Source organism: Neolamprologus multifasciatus, chromosome 23 (assembly GCF_963576455.1).
Source record: "Neolamprologus multifasciatus chromosome 23, fNeoMul1.2, whole genome shotgun sequence".
In the NCBI taxonomy this organism is placed as follows: Eukaryota; Metazoa; Chordata; class Actinopteri; order Cichliformes; family Cichlidae; genus Neolamprologus; species Neolamprologus multifasciatus.
Window position 1 is genome coordinate 28,446,451 of NC_140460.1, and position 24,892 is coordinate 28,471,342.

Here is a 24,892-nt window from a genome sequence, read left to right on the forward strand (position 1 = left end):
ATGTACTGATGAACACAACAATGGGCATAAGGGGCTTCTTTCAAAGAAAAAACTCAGGTAGATGTTATTTTATATATTATGCTTTTTATGTTGTTCAGTATATTTCTATGCAAAACAAGAGGAAATTCAATACACAGCAGTATATTCACAGCTAAAACCAGATATTTACATACACTTTAGGGAAAAAACATTTTACTGTTAAACATGAATTTAGAGTAAACTTGTTTTGTTTTAGATAAATAAATATTGAAATATCTTTTGAATTAGTTAAATGTCAGAATAAAGAGAGAGAGAGAGAGAGATGTCTATTTTTTTATCACTTTCATTAAATTTAGGAGTACATATACACTAGGTTTATTGTTAATTATTAAGAAAACTCCAGACGATTCCATTCTGAGCTTAAGAAGCTTCTGATAGGTTAGTAGAGTCCATGTGAGTAAATTGGTGGCACACCTGTGGATGCATATAAGGTAAAACACAGAGCCTGTTTCTTTGAAATGGGAAAATCAAGAGATGTCAACCAAAACACCAGGAAAAGAATTGTGTAAGTGTGGCTCAATTTTAATTGCAATTTGGGTGCCATTTGCAATTAAGAAATAGATACAATTTCTCTCTTTACTCTTAAATTTAACAAATATGTTTTTATATTTATCAATCTAAAAAAATAAACATTTAGTCTGATTTGATGTTACAATTAAAAAAGTGTTTTTATCTGAAGAGTTTGTAAATATCTGGTTTCAAGTGTATATTTGATGATGTTAGTGTTTGGCTTGATTGTCAGCACAAAGCGGGAGAGAGAGGAGAATGAGGACAGAACAGAGAGGGAACAAGAGCAGGTGAGACAGATGTTAGTCAAATGGTTGTTTGTCAAAACTCATCAGAACGTGTATCTAGTACCTAGTGTATCTTTTTAGATACCATTTGTTACTTTTCAAGTTCTATGTTTATTAGGTTATGCAGGCTTGTTTGCACAACAAGGCTAAATAATTACATAAACATTTCTCAATCTAAATAGTGTACTTTGGTTGAATTAAAAAATAAGTGTAGTGCTGGTCTATGATGATTTTTAGTGCTTCTATCATCTAGTTTTGATTTTGGTTCTCTCTTGGTTAAGTCCTAAGTAGTCCTGATTTTGAACTGTTGTAGTCCTGTTTTAGTTCTGGATCAGTTCTTGGTCTGGTTGAATTGGGGTTTAGTCCTCGTGCCTTGATAAAGCCCTGATTTTGTTCCGCCTTGCTGCTTAATTAAAAAACTAGTTTAAGGTGTCCTGCATATGTGATATATATATATATATATATATATATATATATATTTTTTTTTTTTTTTTTTTTTTTTCCTATATGAAGTCATTCTTTTTTGAACAAAATTCAAAATCCCCCCATCCCACATGCATACTACCCTTTAGGGCTAGTATGCATGGCTTCACCTCTGGAGTTAACAGTATCCATGACACACAACGTAACGTTTGATAATGTGTCATGTGCAAAAGCATCAGCTCTAAGAGCCGTGCTTAGAGAGTTGACTCCCATTGAGCGAGAGCCGGCTCCTCACTTAATTTCCTTTCGCTGCTCAGCTTTCACACAGTGGCTCATCTATGCTCCAATCCGTCCATATTGTGGCCAATCACATGCGAGGATATAGGATAATATCATTATGTGAAAAACAGAGAGGGTGAGAGACACGACAGTCAAGTGGAGCATGCGTCTGTCCTCTTAGTAAGTGAGGGAGACAGTAGACAGCGGTGAGGAGGGCTGTGCGAGTGCATCGCAAAAACATATAAATATGCCTGACACCCGTAAACAAAGCAGCATCTGGCTGCAGTTTAAAGACTTTTTTGTCTCGGTCTTGGTCTCGGTCTTGGTCTCGTCTCGACTTGGTCTTGGTCTCGGTCTCGGTCTTGGTCTCGTCTCGACTTGGTCTTGGTCTCGGTCTTGGTCTCGTCTCGACTTGGTCTTGGTCTTTGTCTTGGTCTTGGTCTTGTCTCGACTTGGTCTTGGTCTTGGTCTCGTCTCGACTTGGTCTTGGTCTTGTCTATGTCTTGGTCTCGTCTCGACTTGGTCTTGGTCTCGTCTTGACTTGGTCTTGGTCTTGTCTTGGTCTTGGTCTTGGTCTTGGTTTCGTCTCGACTTGGTCTTGGTCTCGGTCTTGGTCTCGTCTCGACTTTGTCTCGGTCTTGGTCTCGTCTCGACTTGGTCTTGGTCTCGGTCTTGGTCTCATCTCGTCTCGACTTTGTCTCGGTCTTGGTCTCGTCTCGACTTGGTCTTGGTCTCGTCTCGGTCTCGGTCTCGTCTCGACTTTGTCTCGGTCTCGGTCTTGGTCTCGTCTCCTCTTGACTTTGTCTCGGTCTCGGTCTTGGTCTCGTCTCGACTTGGTCTTGGTCTCGGTCTTGGTCTCATCTCGTCTCGACTTTGTCTCGGTCTTGGTCTTGGTATTGGTCTAGTCTCGACTTGGTCTTGGTATTGTCTTGGCCTTGGTTTAGGCGGCCTTGACTATAAGTCTAGCCGTAGGTAAGGGTATGAATGTAGATCTACCGGTAAATCGACAGCTTTGCTTTCACGCACAGCTGAATATGTAACTGATCATTTTTCTAATTTGCATTCTTTTATATATTTTTTATATATGCAGTTTCTGCATCTCTAATTGAATAAATGCAGAATTTTACAGCTGGTCTCCATCCGGTGGGGTTGATGGTGGTGACATATTGCACTGGAAGCATACTGTACATAGAAGAATCAGTGAAAACATGGCACTTCTGGATGATTTTAAACCAACACTCAGAACACATATAATCTGCTCCTGACCGCGTAATGTAATTACCAATGTAATCACCAAGTTACCATGGTGATTTCGTCAGGTTAAAAGACAGCCACCTATGTGACAGAGAAAGCTCAGTAACCTCCTTTTGTATGACAGTCTTACTATTATTCGCCATGATGCTGTGCGCGTATCATTTAGGTATCATTGTCTCGGTTAAAACACAAGCACTCATAACATTACTAGTGATTTAAAACTCCACAGGTTTCATTTATGTCAGGATGTAGCATAACACATTTTGGAAAAAGAGGTTTTTAAAAATTATTTGTATTTCATTTCTAATCTATTCAGCCACCGATGACTTTCATGTTCTCTTTGAAGTTTGAAGTTCTCACTGCTAAGAAGGTGTCGTGGTTTTGGATTGTTAAATTTAGATTCAGTTTTCGCTCCTGTGAAGCCCCCTTTGCCCAACCCTCAGAAATATCACCTGCATTTCACCTGCTACAGGGGTTCCTAACCAGCTAATCACTCCTGCAACACTTGCCATCAAGCATTCCAATCATTTCAAGTGTTCCTAGTACTCCACATGATTCCCATTGACCTCCCTAGGCATGTTTTTTGTATGATCTCGGATATTGCTTTTTCTTTTTATTGCCCCTAAAGGGCTTTGCTCGCTTTCACTGACTGCTTTTTCATGCTTGAGCGCGTGTCTGTGTTAAAGGTTGAATTTACGAATTTTTTGTTTGCCTCCTGGTTCTGCATGTTGGTCTTCTTCCTCTGTGAAGTGATACAGAAAGACCTTGAAGCATGAACAATTAGTAAGTTATTGGGCTAGGCAATGTGCCAAAAGTTTTGTATCTGACTAAACAAGTTTTTAGGGAAATTAATGCAGAACATTAAGTAGTTCCAGGTTCTATATTCATAATATCTACAATACATCTGCCGGAAAAAAAAGCTAAACCCTGCAGTTGTACTCCGGTGAAGGTTTGCATAGTCTGAAGGGTCTCCGAGCTGGCAATTCCTTAGATCTGTATTTGCTGTTACATGATCTATTGATTATCTTTAGCGTCAAGGCTATTGGTCAAACAAGCAGTTTTAAAGCAGTCCAATCAGGCTTACGGAAATTGCAGTTTAACAGGCCTGAAGATTTATTGATCCATTGAAAAAAAGAAACCTACAGAATGACCCAGAAGACGACCTCAGTGACACAGACCCCCTGTGGCGTCTTACCGCTACTTCATTATAGCGAAGGAGAGGAGGTGTGTTTGCAGATTTATTAATGTGTCCACCTGTCATCCACTTGGTGACACAATACGGTCCATCCCATGTTCATTTCCTTGTTCAGTCATGTAAGGAAGATGTAAACAGCAAACGCGGCTGGTGTGGAAGATCAATGGGGAGGGTGTGAGGGTCGACGAGATGAGACGTGTTAATGAGTTCCCCGCTCATCCGCTGCGATCACTTTGCAGTTGCGTCGTCTTGACGTCGATCGTTTCCGTTGTTTAAATTCCTGCTGGGGGTCGTTATCATTCTCATCATGCAAATCATAATGCGAAGAAAACTGCAGGCATTCTGTAAACTATATAAAATCTATAACTGCAATATAACATTATATGTAAGTATAAACATCCTAATTAATGCTGGCTTTATGTGGCAGCAAGACAGTGACTGTGTGTGGGTATGTGTGCGTCCTTCAGGCACTCAAATTTGGTCGTACAGTGCTTTGGTGTGTGTTAAAGGCGCAAGTCTGATGGCTCTATCTGAGAATGTGTGCGAGTGTGTGTGTGTGTTGGGTTTGCACGTGTGTGTACAAATGCTCGTGCGTGCACATAGACCTATGTGAACAAGTGATTTATGGGCTGTTTTTAATCAGGCGGTAGAAAATGTTATTAGACAGCCTTCTCGCGCTCCCTCCGCCTGCAAATGAGCCGGCCCCCGCTGCACCCTGGGATAGTCTCCTGTAATTAGTTCTGGGAACTCACCTGTTACTGAGGGAGATGGTGGAAGAGGAGGTGGGGGGTGGGGGAAATAAGCGAGGGACATGAGGAGAGGATGGAGTGAGAGGGTAACAAGCAGACAGATAAACAAACAGAGAGGATTGAGACTGGGGGAGGAGGTGAGGGAGTTCAGGTTTGGGGTGGACTTCGGGGGGGAGTGAAGAAAAAGCACCAGAGAGAGAGTGGGTGCAAGGATGAGGAGAGACACAGGGAAAAGAAACTGACCTCGGCACCCCTACAGCTCTTGGTTTGCTAGGCTTCTAACAAGCTTGCCAGTGTCTACCTGACTTTTCCAGCATATATTAGAGCCGAATGAGGCTGGGAGAAAAGCACACATCTCTTTCTCCCTACAGTCTTTCTATCTTTTTGAATTGAAGACCCATTATTAGTAATTCAGTCATAACAGGAGAACATTGTTTTCTTTCAGTAATAAGATATTGCAAGAGAAAATAATGACCAGCAATTGTTTTCGAAGCACTTTGAGGCTAATTGCTCTGCTCTGAAAAACCCGCAACAATGATTAAATTAGAAGTTAAATTGGCCAAAATTCTAAAGTCCAAAAGTCGTTTGTGAGGCAGATATGTTTCTTTTTGTGTGTGTGTGTGTGTGTGTATTGTTCTATTGTTTGTTTCGATTTAAAGGGGTAACACTTTTTGCCCATATTAGGGCTGAATACTAATCAATAGCTACTATAGCGATTGCTGGGGAAAAACCTGACACGTTCATTTTCCACCCTTTCAATAGAATATGAAATATTGATTGTAGTTTTTTGCAGATGTAAATGTGTTTTACTACAGAATGTTTGAAAAGCGATGCTTTCAAACAAAAGTTGCTAATTTAAAACAGACACTGATCAATAATTTTATATTAAAAATTGATCAAATATCTATGTAAGGAGAGTGTCAAAATTTAACAAATATTTGGTTTTGTTGAATGTTTTTGCATCTTTCAGCTCTCAAACACAACTGTTTACTTGTTATTCAGCTTCTTTGAAATATATTTTTTCTCTTTACTAGAAGTAAACTCACCACCCTGCTAAAATCATCATGTGACCCGCCTGTTCTCTGGCGCATCATCGAGCCCTGATGAATTGATTGCAGCTGGTCACAGGCTCTCCTCTGAGCATTGCCTTGACAGCCCATCAGAACCACAGGCTGTCAGGCCCAGCCAAACACCCACATAAACACTTGTGAACACAAAAACACAAAAATATAAAAACAAGAAGAGGCAGTGCAGATGTATACAGTTCAGATCTGCACATATGGAGACACAGATACTGTATGAACACATACGTGCGCACACACACACACTGCACATCACCAACGCTCCTGACAGGCCAGTAAAAACATAATGAAATATTCAGTAAGTCTCACTGTGGTGTGGGTTCTACCTGTCTCAGCTCTTCTTGTTGCTTTGTGTGAGTTTGTTTGCATGCGAAAGGAAGAGATGATGCCTGTTTGCATGTTGGCATCAGCCTCGTTCAGATTTTTCCTCTTCACAGATAAATTCAGCATACATGTGTGTATGTAATGCACGTGCTGCACGGCAAATTGCGTCTGTGCTCGTATATGTTTGGTGTATCTCTCAATTCTTGCTGTCACGGTTGTGCGTAATTGGGTCTGAGCCAGCCAAACCTTTTGTCTGAGTGTTGCCTTGTGCTTACATCAACTATGTTGTTCTTGTAAATAACGTACCCGAGCAGACAAACTTGGAGCCAGACTTTTCAGCCTCTCTGTTTCCAGCCCCTGAAGCACATACCACGCATATTTTTTCTTCACCTTTGAAATCAAAAGGCTGTTAATGGATGTTTCTGGCCAAATAATAAAGAATTAGTTTAACTGCAAGCTTTTCCTCTGTTTTTCATCAAATTTGGTTTATTTGTTTATTTAAAAGGTAAACTGCTTATTAATCAACATTAAAAAAACTGAATTAATTGAATAGGTTATTTTTCATTATTTCTCTGTGGCCTGTTCTTAAAATGGCATCCTGTTGCATCAAACAGCAGCCAGATCCATTCATGAGCAAATATGTTTCTTTACAGCTTGTGAATGATTTGGTATTTCAAACATTTTCTTCAAGAATAGGAAAAATAATTTCATTAGACTTTGTATTTTAAAGTCTTCTTTTTTTCTCTTCTTTTAGCTGCTCCATCTCACCCTACCCCTAGCATCCTCCTCTGTCACAACAACCCTCAGCATGTTCTCCTTCTCTACATCCATGAACCTCCTCCGAGACTCCTGTTTTCCTCCTTCCTGTCAGCTTTATCTTCAGCATCCTTTGTCCAATATATCCACTATCCCTCCTCTGCACATGTCCAAACCACCTCTGCCTTGTCTCTCTAACTTTGTCTCCAAATCGCTCAACCTGAGCTGTCCCTCTGATGGACTCATTTCTAATCTTGTCCATCCTGGTGACTCCCATTGAAAATCCTAACATCTTCAGCTCTGCCTCCTCCACTTTGGCCTGTACTTTTGTCACTGCCACAGCCCCCAAACCCATCAAAGCAGGTCTCACTACCTTTTTTGTCTGCTGTGCATTTCTTTGAATTGTTGTTAATCCCATCTACCTTCACTACCTCCGCTCCTCACACCTTCCCACCTGTCTCCCTCTCATTCACAAACATGTATTCTGTTTTGTTTATAGTGACATTCATTCATGTTCCCTCCAGAGCATACCTCCACCTCTCCTTCCACCTGCTTCATGTGTTTTCTCTAGATTAACAAAGACAACTCATTCTGGCCTTTCTCTATTCTTCTCCATCAAGACTCTCAAAGCTATACTGCTGCTCACTGACTGTCACCTCTCTTCTTACCCATTTCTTCCTTACTAATCTTCTGCACTTTCTGATTCACTAACTGTCCTCCATCCTTCTTCATCTTTCTAATTTTCTTCATTCATCAGCTTCTTAAAGTACTCATTCCATCTTCTAAACACTCTCTCTTCACTCATTAGTGCATGTGCATCTCATCTCCATGTTTTCCAGTTTAATTTCTGCCCATCCAATCAATACAAGAGGGTATCTATATAAAAGCAGATGAGATCAGCCACCAGCAGAAGTCATCGATGGCCTGGAAATTTCTTGATGAAGAGCTCTTCACATATAGCAGAAAAAATACTGTACACTTTTTTTGTGTGTGATGTTGGAGAATAAAGATTCAAAAGTCTTCCTACGATTTAGACCAGAAGATTGTCCTTTTTATTGCAGTTTTAACTTTTGGCAGATTTAAGGTGTTATCTGGTCGTCCTCATTGCTGTTGGAAAATTACACCTCTCTAACTCTCAACTGCCTTTGTAGAAGGTCTTTTGCACAGTAATATCCACATGATTACTCCCTTGCAGTTCTGTTTCCTCCCACTTGACTTTAAAACTTCCTTTCTCTATCTGACTCAGACGACTGCCGCTGGAGACGGCGTCTGGTGATTAACAGAGCATATCACCATTGTAGCATCTCTATGCAAATAAGGGAGCTACTTCACTGCTGTTGAGAAGAGCGAATACAGAGGGCACTTGTTAAGTGGCTGCCATAATAATCCTTATTAGAGCAAAATGGACAATTTATTTATAGGAAAGGAATACATCAGCATATTGTAACTAAACAATTGAAGTCAGTAGTGCACCTTAAATGATTTATGCCTTGGAAAGAAAGAAAAGAAAGAGGGCCTTTAATAATGCAAGTCTAAACAAGTTTCACACTTGGCACATATTAAACTTTTTGATGTGTTGCTTTGAAGTCAAAGGGCCGTGTAATGTTACTATAGTGAGAGACACTTCCAACAAAAGGTGATATTTCTATCTGCAGATTCACAACAGTGACAATAAACATGGCTCTGATTAAGTCAGACACAGCAAGAAAGGGGGTCGAGGTGGGTTGCAGAGACATCAACAACGGTAGGCAGGCTAGAGTAGCCTAAATGGAGCACTCACAATCATTCCTCAATTTCACAATTGGATGCATAAAAGAGTAGCATAAAGGCTATTGGTGGAGTTTATTTGGCAATTAGCAAAATGCTTTCATATTTAATAGAAAGACTTTACTTACTGAAAGTCTGATAGATTGCTTAGAGTATAGAGTAAACTTTGACAGTGACGGATGGGAAAAGCACTTGCTAGCCAGCATTGCTGTCCAAAGGAAAATTAGCAGTTTTATCGTTTCCTGATTAACTGGTCTCATGGTGTTTGCGTGTGTGCAGACACAGTCTAACAGACATCCCAATTCTGGTTGTTTCTTTGCTTTCATCATCAAGTCTCCATTCAGCTGGTCCCCACCAGAAAATAGTTTGCATTAAAATCACATTTCTGTGTAATCTATACAAAAGTCTGAAACGTGCATATAAACCTCATCAGACCAGCAGCAAAATTTCTTCTACCTTGTAACCTCTCAGCTGCTTGGCTGCTGATCCATTTGCATGATCCATTTGCATTTAATCTGCAACTGTCTTAGAAGACAAGAAAAAATAAGGACTAGTGATGCAATAAATTTGAATCTGACGACTCAAAAAACAGAATTAAATCTTTTCCTCAGACATTTGAGGCAGTCTGTTTACAATCCCACCCTAGAACAGCATGGCTTGGAAAAAAAAAACGCAGAAGATTGACACCTATGGGAGCAGAAGAGATTTTTCACTCTGTCAAACTCAACTCCTGGCATGTTTTTTCATTGCATATGAAAACATCTTTATTAAATATATTTCAAATCTCGCTTAGAGGCAAAATTTTTTGTAATTGCACATGTGTAAAAGATATGTGTAGAATCTAAACAAGGACCATGCCAACATATAGCCATAGCTTGTGTTGCCTGTGCGCCTTTGAAAGGATCAACCTCCCCTAGGAGCTGATTGAGAAAGCATATACTGTTTTAAAAAAAACCCATACGTGGCAGCCTCCCATCTCCTGCTGTGCTTTGAAAGTCTGTTTCCATTCACCAAGACATATCATCCGGCACAGCACTGCAAGAAAAAAAAATCAAAGTATATGCTTTCCACAGTCCTTAGCAGTAAGTAAATAACAGAGCAACTTCTATTGATGAGTGCACTTTGCTGGAGAGTAAATATGCAATACCTGAAATAATACATAGTGTTTGTGTTGGAGGTCTGGCGATGCTTGTTATTCCTCACTGATGGACTTTGTAAAAGGCTTTTCAAGTGTGCTTTGAAGCAATGTTGATGTCCAAGCACTCAAAAAGTAAACTGTTGGATTTTTGAAATTCCTTTTTTGAGGCAGATTATAAATAGCAGGCAAGTAAAGGGTATAAACAGCTGCAAAGCTAATATATTTACAGCTATGAAAGTGTGAGTAAAAGATTAAGGGACTATAGGTATTCATCCAGAGTTATATTTAGTTAATAGTTATATTTACTACAGTATCTACGGTGGCTCTGTTTTGGTTGTAGGAATGAATGTGAGTATAGATGGTTATTTGGATCTGTGTTAGCACTACTGACGTCATATGGAGCCGAGAATAGAAAACCTGAAGCAAAGCAGTTTGAACTCCAAGCATTACTCTCATAAGGAATATGTGTCCATACCCTGACTACATTATTTGAAACTTTGGTTATGATTTATATGAGGATCCATCATGATATGCTCGAGTGGTCTTCAAGGATATTACAGGCGTTTTTTTTTTACTTATGTGACTTTTTGAAAATGTTGAATTTTTATGTTGCAAATCAAGGTCAATGAAGTTATCAAATCTGGTTTAGGGTAAACATAAAAATATAAATATATTTATGATATATTGTGCTATCTCTAAATGTACCCTGAATATGGCTTACTACATGCCTCTGGTATATGTTTAGAAATGGCTTGCTGTCACTTGCGCTAGTTTTAGGTGAACAGGGCATATCATCAGATATGGTCCCACTAACTTCCATTCCACTTTCACTCATTTCTAGAAATCCTGGGTAAGGGGGACTAAATTTGCCAAATTATGCAGGAATACAGAAGTTTTAAAAGCTATGGGCTGATCGGTCAGATGCAATTATATCACTGTCTGTCACGTAGCCTGATCTTTGCTTATTGGCATGGGGTAAGCTGTTATGACCAGTGAAGTTACCATGTATGTAAAAAAGTAAAGTTTCCCCAAAGTAATGTGGGTGTGGCTAGTGAAATAAAACTGAGCTTTCCAAACTAGCTAATAGTCACATGCAATACCCTTTTTTCTTAATAAACGATTTAAAATATCAATTTTGTTTTACTATTTCTTAATGATCTGACACGTCAAAGTAAAATTAGAAATCAGGAACAGATCACTGTATGTATGCGCATGTATAAGCTTGAACTTTTTCGTTATTTTCTTCCGAATTTCACTGCCAGGCGTTTAGCTCTTAACTTGGACTATGAAAGAAACAGGGGTTCTCTAATCTCTTATAACGTGCATGGTATGCTTTGGTTCGAGGATTACGTGGGCCTCCATAAACCAAGAAAACATTTGACTCCATTTCAAAACCCAGTTCATATTTATATAAAAAAAAATGTTAAGAAGAAAAACAACACCTTGTTATAAACGGGGCCGATTTTCTTAATTCCTTAAAAGTTGCCATTTTTGAATACACCGTGCATTATCACTTTTACCTTTTCGCTAATGCTCACCTGGAGCATAGCACTGGATAGCACGGTGCCAGGGTGGAGGAGCAACACATCCATGGAATGGGATTACACTTATCTGCTATTATAAAAGCACCTGGAATCATCCCTGTGACTGTAAAAATAGCTCAGTAATCATGTAAGTGGTTGACAAAAATAATTACTGCTGGATTAGAGATTGTCAGATCATAGAGGGGGGATTCTGGCATTACATGAAGTGACAGTGTAGACCGTTTGTGGATTATACAGAATGGCTTATAGTGTTCAATTAACATCAACAGAAATGTAGCCCAGGTGCAAACAATGGGGAGTGGTAGACCTTCCATTCTGACCTAATATTTCATTACATTCATCTAATTAATTATGAAAATTGAAGTAATTTGTTATCCTTATGTTTGCACATGAAGCACTGTTTCATCACTGTTTGTTTTGGTTTCATATGTAACAGATGGGTTGCATGCCTGTATCTGCAGTGCATTCAGCACCTATTAGTAGTTATGAAGCAATGTTCAAGACCCTCTCCTCGAAGACAGAGTGATGGCCGAACACGGTCCCTCCATCCCAAACACATGTCGAGTAGTGTTCATTAGTCCCACCATTCGGAGAGGTTCATAAATCACAGCCATCTGGAACGCTCTCGCTGCTGCAAAGCAGCACGCTCCGTGCACCCCACACCTCCCCGTCCTGTGTGCCGCTGGCAAACGGCCAATCAGATAGCAGATCCCAGAGTACCACGTCATGGCTGGGCCAGGCTGGAAGCAACACGGCAGACAACCTTTTAAAACTTTCGTTTTGTTATAAACGGAGACTTTAGAGTGCCTCACTCCAGCTAATGGAAAAGCTGATTTAGAAGAAAGAGTGTCACAGTCGAATGCAGACGCTGAATTTTAAAACAAAAACTAATGTGATTTTTCAGACACTAATAACGTTTTACTCCATACTGCAACAAACATGGGATTGGGGTTAAACTCTCTTTTGGACTTACATTATTTGTCACTGAATTGCATATAAAGTAATTGTGCTCGTTTTCAATCAGCAGACATATTTGAAGAAATGATTCATTCACGCTCAATATAGACCTTCAAAAAGAATTTATTTCTTGGGTGACAAAATTCAAAGTCATGTTCTGTTGCAAGAATGCCGGCGAAGCTTCTGTCTCAGCTGAAGAGGACCTTGGGGGAGAATTTATTTGTCAAGGCTGCGGGTGACATAAATACATCACAAGTGTTGCCACTAAGAGGAATTAATTTGACAGGCTGCCTATGTGATATGCATAACTTGAAGTTTAGAATGAAGCTGAGAACAACCACCAATAAAAATGTGAAGCTGTTATTTTCTAATGCCTGTAACCTGGCTGTTACTTTTTTGATCTTAACTCAAGATCCGGCAAAGCAGTTGCCAAAGCTAAGCAACATGTTTGCAGACATGTATTCCAGAGACCTAAATAGATTGTACGTGGAACTCCTTTTGAATTGGATGGCAGCATTATGTCTCAAAAACATTGACACAGGGCCATGTTTACCACTGTGTAACATCTTCTTTTAACAGCAGTGCCATAGATGGCTGGAAACTGAGGACTTCTGGGAGAACACAGTTGGACTATACTTGTCTGATAGAGGATTTTAGGTGCTCAGCAGTCCTGGGTCAGTTCTGGATCATGTTCACAAATGACTTTTTCCCTGCCTGAGCCTATTGAAACTTTTACATGACAGGAATGATCTCCATTTTTAATGCAGTGCCACCTGATGGCCTAAAGACCACAGTCATCCAACACTGACATTTGCCCCTTGCGTAGAAAGATTTCTCCACATTCTCAGGCTCGTTTGCTGATATTGAGGAACATTTTTCTGAAATTGTTCCAAAATCTGTAGACAGTCTTTTTTTGCAGATTGGTGAACCTCTGCCTCTCTAAGATGCTCTTTTGATGTCATGTTACAGACCTGCTGCCAACTATGCTCCTTCAGCTGTTTCTTTTAGCACCTCTTACTTCTCCAGCCTTTTGTTGCATTCCTTCCTCAACTTTTTTCAAGGCATCTTGCTTCCATAAATTTTAAAACATAGAGCAATTTTATATGTTTTTTCTTTTGTGGGTGAAATATGGGTTCATAGGATTAAAATTATTGCAATCTTATTTGACTTATAATTCAATAAGGAAAGATTATTTGGAAGAATTGACCATAACAGAAACTGATGCTTGTGTTGGTGAAGATGAAGATGGAGCTCTGACTGATATAAGGTGGAGACAGGGAGGAGGTGAGTTCCATGAACACGAGTTTGAAGTGGAAAATGACAAAGATTTAAACCTCTCAGATTCAAGGCTGATTGGCTCAAAGATGACAGGGAAGAAGATGATTGGACTAGAACAATGTTGCAGTTTGACAGTGTGGGAAAGCAGTAGTAATGCAAAGAATAGATTAGCAGCCAAACACCAAGGAAAGCAGGCAGATGAGTAATTACTGATCTTCATTATTGAACATCTGCATAAGCTTCATTTTACATATTGTACCGAGCTCTGGAATAGAGGTTGCAGCATAAGATGAAGGAGCCGGGGTGGAAATGGGTCTCAAAGTGGCTTGCAGAGGCAGGTGTAACTGTGGCCAGGATGAAACAGTGACACACCAGAGGGTGCATGCTGAACCATCTAGTGAATAAGGCGTTAACACACAATATAATATTTTCATGACGTAAAATTACAGGACCTGGGCAGCGTAGCAGCACCGGTGGTCTAGTAATGGTTCAAGAAATGCAAAAACATGATGGTAATTTGCTCTTAGATGGCATTAAAAAAAAGTTGGATTTAGAAATGTCTGTGGGCGTTCTGATTTATGTGCTCATGTGCACAGATGTGTGTGTGTGTGTCTGAGTGTATGTGAATGCATGCATATTCAGGTCAACACCTGTAGCTCCTGCTGAGCATGAAATGGCTTATTTGCTTGCACAGATTCAGTTCTGGTGTTTATAATAAAAATGTGCTTTGCATGTTTTTGGAGTCAAGCTTATCACTTCACAAACAGAGGCCCGCGTGCACACACACCCTCACAAAGAGCGATTAAACACACAAGTGGTGACTCCGCTTGATGCCATTTATCCCTGATGCATCTCGCTCTGCTGGCGTTTGTTCTCGTGTTATTTGCTGATGCACAAGCCAAACAACAAAGAGGGAACCTAATGGGGTGAAGAAGAGCATGATTTCGTAACAGCTAATAGACACACGACACCTAAAAGTCTTTTGTTTTTAATTTTATTTGATTTATGACGCCCCTGCTCATTTGGATGCTGTTAAACTACAACAGCAGTAAGACACAAAGAGACATTTTCAGCCACAAGCAAAATTCTCTCCCCGCCACTGCTCCTTTCCTCCGCCTCCTCTCTGGGGAAATCACCGACAGGGGTGGGGAGGAGAGTGGCGAGATGTTGTTTTCTTTCTGCTCAAGTGGCGTGTTACCCCTGCTTTCTCCCCCTCTTCTGTCCACCTGTGCCCTCCTCAGCTCTTCTTGCAGCACAATAATAATCTGACCATCTGCCGTAATCAAACTTTCCCTCTTCTTCCCCTCTTGTTCATCACTCTTCACCACTTTTTCTTCTATCCTTCATCTGACTTTGAAACAATCCTCTCTATCCAATTTCTTTGCTCTCCCACATCCTCTCCCTTTCTTTTGTACCCCCCCCCCCCCCTCTTTTGTCTCTTCCTGGATCAGCCCTTGCTGTATTCCTCATTATGCCCCCGACCCTCGCGCCTCTGTTTCCCCCTGGCTCCCATCTCCCTTCCACTCATGCTGCCCACAAGACTCCAACAGGCCGTTATTGATCGGCTTAATTGGAGGCGTTAGAATGCAATTCCACCTGTCTTCTCCGCTTCACAGCTCCGTGGGCTATTCAATAATGTTTAGATGCTCGGATGCAGATGTGTCTGTGAATGACAAAGAGGGAGGTGGAAGGGAGTGACGCCGCTAATGATGAGCTGCCGCTTTCATGCTCCCTCAGTCTTTCTTTGCCTCCTGTCAAAACTAAATCTCTCTTTCTCTTTTCCCCTCTGCTCCGCAGTCTTTTCTCCACCTTTGTCTTATTTACCCATCTGAGTCCGTGTATCTATCCCCGATCCTGTTTTTCTCCCTTTATTACTGTCTTTCTCTCGCTTCCTTTCTGTTACCTCCAAAATATTCCATGTCTCATTGTGGCTGAAATGGGATATTTCGAACAGACGGGATCCCGTATTGATATTCAAATAATTCTCTTTGGGGAGATGACGGGAGGCCATTGTCTCTCATCCTTGATGTGAAAACTTTTTCACTGTCCACATTCCTATTTTCTGCACATTTTGCATGCATGAAATAAATCCCAGACTAGCTGGGAAAATCTAGTTGCGGAGAAGTGTTTTCCTCTCCATCAGCAACTTTTTCTGCATGTACCCTTGAGCAAAATATTTAATCCCCAGTTTTAATCCCCAGTTTTGCTCAGCGCCCAACAGTACAAGGTTAACAGTATCTTGTGTTGCTCCCAGCTATGAAAGTGTGTTCTTTTTCTGTATCACCTGATTCATTCCTGACAGCACAGCATCTGGGAACTGACCACTAGAGCCACAATTAGAACAGTAAGTCATAGAGCTGCATAGATAAACACAGGTCTTAAAAAGGGGGGAAAAGTCATGTTTTTCCATATGAACACACAAATCCTCCCTCAAGTTATGAAATTGTAGGCTTTATTTACTTAATCATGTTCTGCTTCATCCATTTATACTTTATATTTGCATACATTATGTTTCGATGACTCCCAGGCATGCACTTGGGAAATTCACTGTGAGTTATATATATATATATATATATATATATATATATATATATATATATATATATATATTCTTGACAGCCGCCCCTCTACTGAGACTATTTGTGAAGAGGCTTCAGTGAACAGTAGATGTTCATAGCGAGCGGATGCATCTCTCAGGTCATATGCCAGGTTTTTGTGGAATTTTTTTTCTGTTATTAACTTAATGACAGTTTACAATTGTGCTCATCTGTTGTAGATAGGTTTTTAGGTGTGCTACTTCTTATTTTATCCTCCACTTGTTCAGTTTTCTCAAATTTTTTAAGGGCACAGTGCACACCGCGCTGAGATATACCAGGTTTGTGACAAATAGCTGTCCGGGATTCATCCTGCTGGCAGAAAAGTGCGATCTATTGTCATTTTTTAATTTATATTTTTCACAGATTCCACCAAAGAAACAGCAAGAAAGTATGTGTTTTTTGGAACAGGACTGATAGTAACAAAGTGCCTAAAGATGCAATTTAAAATTGGTCTTTGCCAAGTTGTCTGTTGTCTGGTTCATCCCTTGATTTAGGTGGCCTTGTTATGCTGGATTGATTCACAGCTCAGTGTTAAGTGTCTTAACAAACTAGCAAGCACAAAAACATTCCTCTGAAAATGCTTGGGTACTAGGACTGGATGGAAAATGAATGAAAAAGCAGCCAATGTCCAAAGAAACGCTTTGAAAAGCCTGGAAAACTATTGCTGAAGACCACTTTAAAAAATGACAAAGTCTGGCTGTTTGAAAGTAAAATATAAAGTTAGGAGGAATAACTAAGTGCTTTTGCACAGTGCTGCAGGTCTCTACAAAATTCTGCCTCAAAAAAAGAAAGTGTGCAACAATTTATTGTTTTTTTCTCCGCTAAGGTGACATTTGTTTGCCCTTATAATCTTTTAGCAAGATTAAACGAAAACCACAAGGTTGTATTTCATAAAATCTGACAGGGAGGTGAATCATACTCAGTGGAAGATAACTTTAAATTTAGATCTGTATGTCTGTATTTCTGACACCGTGAAAAAGGCTCATGGCCTAGGCTGCAAGACCATACTCTCTGAGAGCTCTTCTTGTTTTTCAAGTGCTCGTGTTGATGTATGTGGCATTCTGTTGGATCTTCAGTGGTATCACAAGGACTCTTTTGCTTTAGGGTGACCAAGGCATTTTCTTTTTCTTTTTGTTATTTGTTAAGCAGAAACAGTGTGCAGTTTAAGAAGAGCCGGATTTCTGGGAATTTGATAGATTTCAACAATGCAGCCTTTTAATGTTCCAACAGCTGAGAGCACAGAATGATACAAAGAAGAATAAAATGAGGTTGTTTTTCTTTTTCATTGAGTAGAGCATGAATAGGAATACCTACCTGTAAGAATAAGAGTAAACCTTATGACAGGGCTGCATTCGACTGTACACATGTACCTACTAATATGGATGCTGGGTGCACAGTTATCTTTTTAAAGGATTTACAAAATAATCTCTTTTTTTGGCCTTTAGAAAAAGTATCCAACCTTCCCCTGGCGAAGGTTGTGCTATGATTTTGCCTACATTTACATATAAAATGATCACTCAGAAAGAAAGTTAAAAAGGTCTTTTACAGTTTTTTCTCTCCCAGTGTGCAGCACTGCCCTCTGTGCTCCTCATTGTGAAGCAGTAGGTAAGGGATTAGGGGAAAACAGCGAAATCTACTGATAATAGGCAACAACAGAGTGAACAGAAGTTCATGATGGTTGCTGTGAGTGAGAGGGATGGGGGTTACAGGTCATATTAATACATAAGAAAAGCACAAAAGCCTACCCATGAATGAATCATGAATGAATATTTGGGTGCAACTGTAGTAAAAATTGCGTGATTGGTTTACATTTTTATATCGACAGTCTTTAGGAAACTGATATGTTGTAGGATTCTTGCTGTTTCTGTTGTAAAACCACTTTACACATCCATCATTTACCAAGTACCAAAAATATCCCTGCAGCTCCTATAAATTTCATCTGTGTTGCCTTAAAGCTTGATTCCTTTGAGATGTGGAGAACTTACTTACAAATCACAGTACAGCAGAAGACAAAAGACAACACTTCCTTTATTAAATATGCAATAAGGTGAGATATGCACCTTCCAAACACACAAATGCTATTTTTTTGGTTGATCTAATCTAACGTAAATCTTCACTAAAAGACCATATTCGAATAATCACATCATGTGGTCATATACAGTTCTGATTAGTATATAACTCCTTTGAATACCAATAATTGTGACAGACTAATACCAACTTTGGATGTTTTGAAATGGCTGTTTTAGCAACGCTGGAAATAGCTCTGTGATGTTTTCCACTGAAATCAGACACAAACTTCAGCAGGAAAGCTGTTAATCAGGCCTAATTTAGCATTTTAGTATAATTCAATACAGACTGTAAACCAGAGCAAATGCTCAATGAAACAAGTGCTAGTTAAGAAGCACAGCAGTGAACATTTTAGTCCATAAATTTCTAAGAGATTCCAGGCAAGCCTCTGAAGTGCTACTGTACTCAGCTCGGTGGGAGGGCCAGTCCTCGGGGCGCGGAAGGAACAGGTGTGCCAGTTTACGACGAGCCTCACTTTGAGCCTAATTCATGTGAATGCCTCAGAAAAGGCCCTGTCTGCTTGCATCAAAGCACACTCAGCCTCTTGTTGTCTAACTGCCTCCCCTGATTAGTGTAGCTTACTCAATTTCACTGACTTTTAACAACTGGTTGAATCTTGCGCTCCATACAGTATGGTTTACCAGACTGTCTGGTTAGTGCAGATTATGGAGGGTAAGACCTCCCTCTTTGCAGACAACTCCTCCAGCTCTTCTGGGGGACATGTGAAAAGGGCCCCAAACCAGCCGAGGCATGTAATAACTTGGACATGTCCTGGGTCGACCCAGCAGTCTCCTCCTGGTTAGACAGGCTCCAAAGACCTCACCTTGGTCTGGGCAGGCATCTCAGAGAAATGCCTGAATCACCTCTTCTAGCTCCTCTGGCTGAGCTCTACACCCTGTTTCTAAGGAAGAGCCTGAAACCCATAATAGGGAATTCATTTCTGCTGACTGTGTCCACTGTGTTATTCTTTTGTTATTTCGGTCACTACCCACAGCTTTTGGCAGTAACATAGCTCAGCTTCATCCTCGTCTCTACCTTTACCACAGTGGGCCAGTGGACCGGGAGCATAGATGAGTTGACCTCAGAGTCTTAGTAGTTACGTATGGATGTAGAAGCTTTTTTTTTTTTTTTTAATTATGTATTTATTTGATTTAATTTTCGGTTGTTACAGACGGGGCAGACATGACATGGCAAGACCATCATTTTTATAGCGGCGACCCTTCCCATGAGTGATATGGGTAGAGATTTCCATCTAGCCAGATCACCTTCCACTGTCTTTAAAGGTGGGATGTGTTTTAATTTAGTTAATTCTGCAAGCTTAGGAGAGATATTGATACCTAAATATTTAATATTTCCAGATTGCAGTCGGGTAGATGAAGAATTATGGAAGGAACAATTAATTGGAAGAACTGTAGATTTCAGTTAATTGAATAATCTGAGACTTTTGAGAAAGATGCAATTAGCCCAGAGAGATTGGCTTGTGAGTTTTGGAGAAAAAGTAACACATCATCCGCATAAAGGCTCATTTTATGTTCTACATTCTTACATTTTATGCCCTTAATTGTTATAGCCTGTATAATTGCTGCTGCTAGTGGCTCAATAAAAATTGCAAACAGTGAAGGGGAGAGTGGGCATCCCTGCCTGGTGCCCTTCAGGAGACAGAAGCTGGGGGATAGTTGGTCATTTGTTCTGACACAAGCTGTTGGGGAATATTTCTAACCAGCTTACGAAAGAGTTTCCAAAACCAAATTTGTGTAAAGTTGCAAATATAAATTTCCAGTTAACTCTGTCAAATGCCTTTGCTTGAAACAATATTATGGTTTCAATATTTTTACTGTATGAGTAGTCTATTAAATTAAGTAATCTACGTGTATTTGTTGATGAGTGCCTACCTTTTATGAAACCAGTTTGGTCAGGATGAATTAAGAGGGGGGTTATTTTCTCTAATCTTTTTGAGAGAGCTTTGCAGATTATTTTAAGGTCTACATTTATAAGGGCTATTGGACGATAGCTTGAAGGAAATACAGGGTCTTTGCCTGGTTTTAGTAAGAGACTAATATTTGCAGAGTTCATATTTGGTGGTAGTCTGCCATTTTCCTTGAGTTTCTGCAACATTCTGTGAAAACTTGCCAGAATCGTCCAGAATTCTTCGTAAAATTCTGCAGGAAAGCCGTCTGGACCTGGAGCCTTATTATTGGGCACACTTATCAGGGCTTCCTGGAGTTCACCTGGCGTCAGTGGCAAATCCAGTGCCATTGCTTGGGTGTCTAATAATTTTGGAAGAGTTACATTGTCGAGAAATTGATCAATTTCGTTTTTCAATGGGTTTACTTGTGGTGTATATAAAGCTTCATAAAGATCCCTAAAAATGTTGTTCATTTTTTTAAGGTCATTGTCAAGACAACACCGGTCTCTGCGATTCTTTTGGTCCTGGTAGAGATCACGCTGAGATGTTTCCATGTTTTACACAATCCTTTTATTACCCATTATTCTTACAGATGCATCTGGAGATCAGCACACTGCATTCCTATGCAGTCCTATGCTAAAGGCTGATCTAAAGAACTCCACACAACAGTTACAGTTATAACCTCTGGTCTCCTCCCCCCTACAGTAAACACCCCCACAATGGAAATACACTAGTACAGTGGCCAAGGGTGCTGACACCCTGACCCCCATCTCCTTTTATGGTAGTGTCCGTTTGCCCTTTGTCTGCCCCTCACCCTCAGTAACTCTTGTTTCATGCCCTGGGGGTGGGGGTTGATTGTCCTTCTGCCCTGTACCTCAGTTCTTTGTTCCCATCCAAGGCCTATTTTCTATTTTGTATCCTTACACCCATTACCACAATATTATAATGTTGCAAGCAATCACAACTATATTCTCTTTAACTCTGATCTAAATTAAGGAATCTATTCTCAACAGTCATATATTGTATTTCCAGATAAATCTTCAACAGCACATATGGTTGTTTTTTCTTTAAGGATTTTTAACTGGTTAGCTAGAAATTGTTCGGATTTGTTACTGTGTTCAAAATTTTGGAGGCGAAGTCTGTGTACTAACAATTGAGTCTTTTTATTAATGATTTCATTTAATTCTAGTTTTGTTTTGCATAGTTTGTTCAATAATTCTTGATCTTGGTAGGACACATAGGCTTTTTCTAAGGATTTGATGTTTTTTTCTAGTTCCTGAACATTTTTGTTTTCTTCTTATGTGATGAGAAAGAAATTGTTTTACCTCTCATCACATCTTTCCCTGATGCTGATGTTCCAGGAATGTCATTATAGCTTAAATATAGTCCTTTTTTAAAGTATTTGATAAACTCTTCATCTTTGAGTAGTGATGTATTAAATCTCCAGTTTTTACTTGGCGTAGTATTATTCTTGTGTATTAGTGTTAAAGATACAGGAGCATGATCGCTGACAGCTATAGGGTGAATCTAAGTGTCTGAGATGTCACTCAGCAGTGATCTGCTGACTAGGAGATAATCCAGGTGAGAGTAGAAGTGATGGACATGTGAAAAGAAAGTATATTCCTTACTGTTGGGGTGAAGGGAGCGCCATGCATCGCAAAGACCAAAGCCACTCATATACTGTGTGATTATATTTGTGGACTGCCAATTGCGCTGAGCTCCTGCTGTATTGAGCCTATCCATTTCTTCATTTAGCCCCAGGTTGAGGTTGTAGAAGCTTTCCAGCAGGATTGTGGACTGACTTTATGCAATCAAAGACAATTTTCCCAGGTAAAGGAATAATGAATCATAATTATTGATCAGTGATTAATGAAAACCATTCCACGTTTCAGACTGAAACACACACACAGATGATTTAAGCAGGTTTGTACAAGATGCATCAAAACTGAACGCCTGATCAAAAGTAAGACCTGGTCGAACTGAGGTTGGTATCACTCTTGGCTGGAAGCAGTGCTTAAACAATGGAAAGAAACACCAACTTTGTCCAAAAACCTCTCATGTTTAGCTGTTTTTTGTAAAAAGATATCGATGTTAGCCTTTTCTGCAGATATAGGGGATTTATGGTATCACTCTTGGTTGGAAGCAGTGCTTAAACAATGGGGAAAAACACCATCTTTGTCCAAAAACCTCTCATGTTTAACTGTTTTCCACTTTTTCTTTGGTCATTTTAGCCTTTTTGTCCAGGGTGAAGGGAGTATCTGCCATCAAACAAGAAGACAGCCGCATGTAACTATGATGGTGTTTGCTAGTTCACCTTACATGCATTAATGTAATAACGTGGTTAGCCTACTCAACGTAAATTACACACGAACAACATTAACCCTACTGACCCAGAGAAGAACGGCTGCTGCTGCATCATCATCCTCATCATTTCTGCTACACTGGCAGGGCTAGGGGCCAGGACTCTCCTCTTCGGGTTCATGTTTCTAACTCCGGGTCGATAACAGGCACCACACCCGCAGTAGATGTGCTCGGTGTGAGGTCTCGCAGCAAGCTATCAAATTCGGTGCATTTCTCGGCTTTTAAAAAAACGCTATGCGTCGCCAGGTGTTTCATCAGATTCAAGGAGTTACCTCCTTTGACAGTATCACAGTATCAGCTTAAAGCACTTGTTGCAGCTGCTGAGTTTGTATCTTTTGCTGTGAAGTACAGCCAGACTTTTGACCGTTTCGCCTTGGGCATTTTTAATCTGTAGCTCTGCTCTAAAAGAACGTACGTATCTGGGCCCGCCTACTACGCTTGCAAAGGTAATATGATTGGCTAGAATCCAAAGTGTATGACATCTCAGTAAAAAAAGCACCGAAATAAAGCACCAAAATGTGCGCTGCTTTTCGGTCTGGTTACATAATGGCACCGGATACTGGTACCCATCCCTACATATAAAGTTATAAAGTATAAAGCACTGTTCAAGCCAAACCTGATGTTACTTTACACTTGAAGGAGTGATTCCCAGCCTTTTTCTCACATCTATGCATACAGCTTGTTAATTAAATACTGGTACTGATTCTGCACTCACTATTGACAGATACTTAAAGACCTGGAAAAAGTTGGATTGGTGCATCAAGAATCAAGGCATCTTAAGATTTTACTTTCATAGAATAAATGTCCAAGCTGGAATAGGCTCCAGCCCCCTGAGACCTTGAATTTGATAAGTGGAAGAAAATAAGTCGATGGGATAATTGTCCATTGTGTTGTAGGTTCCCTCTACAGTTCAAAAGACTTGACATTTTGAGCATTAGCCAGTGGGAAAAGCTGACTTCCTCGCCTCTAAATAGCTCTAGCAAAGCTTGGAGTTTTGCTTTGTTTTGTTGTCCTCTTGTGGAGGAAATAGGCTTGAGTCCAAAGATTGCAAAATGGAACCTTTCTTGTCCAAGATCCCTTTCATCCTGTACTAATGTTCCACTTCAGCACCACCAAAACACCCCCAAATGATCACATTTTCTTCATCATCCTCAATAATATGGTGCCAAGCAGTCCTCAAGTATCTTGTTAGTGATTCTGCAAAGAATGAATAACCAAATTCATTGCTTCTTTAATCAGCACGACAGTTTTCAGCTGTGTCTAAGTAATGTCTTTGATCGGTTCTTTTGCCATTGCAAACTTACATTAGGTAACACAGTGTGCTACTGGAACACAGGAGTGGTGATTTCTAAATAATATACCTGTGTAGGCTCATATGGCATTTTCTGATTCCCACAACCGAAAAAGGTTGTGGGAATCAGAAAATGCCATATGATGAAAAAATATGATGCTTTTTTCCCCAAAACAAGTTTCTTTTCAAGTAACCCTAAACTTGCGAGCTGTCCTGTGTATAATAAATATTTATTAAAGGATTAAAAACTGCAGTGAAACAGAGGCTATCGTGAATCACTTTGAAATTAAATTCACATCAAAGAATACCTCTAGCATATTTTCCCACCTATATTAGTTTTTTTCTTTTAAAGTGTCAGAATATGACATAAATTATCCAACCTTGAATCCCACTGCTTTGTTCTGGCATTATTTCCAAAGGATTCCCTGTCAGTGTTTCCTTATTATTTTAACTTGAGCTCTTCTTTTGCCGATGTACTTTGGCTCTTTGATTTCACACTCACTTTCCACCGTACCTTTCTTCTTGGCAGATGCGCAGGCAGGCAGCAGGCAGGCAGCAGTGGTGCAGCGGGATGTCCTTGAACTTGGTGTTCCCTTGAAATAATTTGAACTCCTTTCACAATTCGTTACTCCCAAAGAAAATCACTCGCGCTCACTAGTCCTCATCTCACCGAGTTATTGGAAAGAGAGAGAGAGAAAAAAAAACTTGTCAAATGAAGTTGGGCTGAGCTCTCGTCCTCTGTTACCACTATGCCCTCTTTCACACTCAGCCTATAACGCATAGTGACACTGTTGCTGCTCTGTAACTGCCTTCTACTACTGTCGGACACTCCAATATTCCCCTGGAGCCAAGTGGGCTTCAGTATCTTGCTCAAGGACACCTCTACGGAAAATGTTAAGGGAGCGGAAAGCCTTTCTCACTCAATTTCCCCACATAGATTTTCCCAGCTGGTGTGAGACTGAAAAAGGCGACCTTGGCATAACAAGCTCACTGTTGAACCTCTGGGCCACTGTCCCACTGTACCACAGTCCCTAGACTGTCACTACAAGGTTCACAGGAAGGACACTTGGTGTGTGTGTATAGAAGTGTGC

The 24,892-nt window shown here is 40.2% G+C and overlaps 1 protein-coding gene and 1 long non-coding RNA gene across 4 annotated transcripts in view; both read left to right on the plus strand.

Moving 5' to 3' along the window:
• The window catches only part of ncam2a (neural cell adhesion molecule 2a), a 401,748-nt gene that overhangs the window by 24,685 nt on the left and 352,171 nt on the right, over positions 1–24,892 (plus strand). The gene's annotated exons all lie outside the window — the stretch shown is intronic.
• On the plus strand, positions 1,329–13,573 carry LOC146491881 (uncharacterized). Its single transcript, XR_014872460.1, has 2 exons — positions 1,329–9,996; positions 10,030–13,573. It is a non-coding gene; the product is annotated as an uncharacterized LOC146491881 (long non-coding RNA).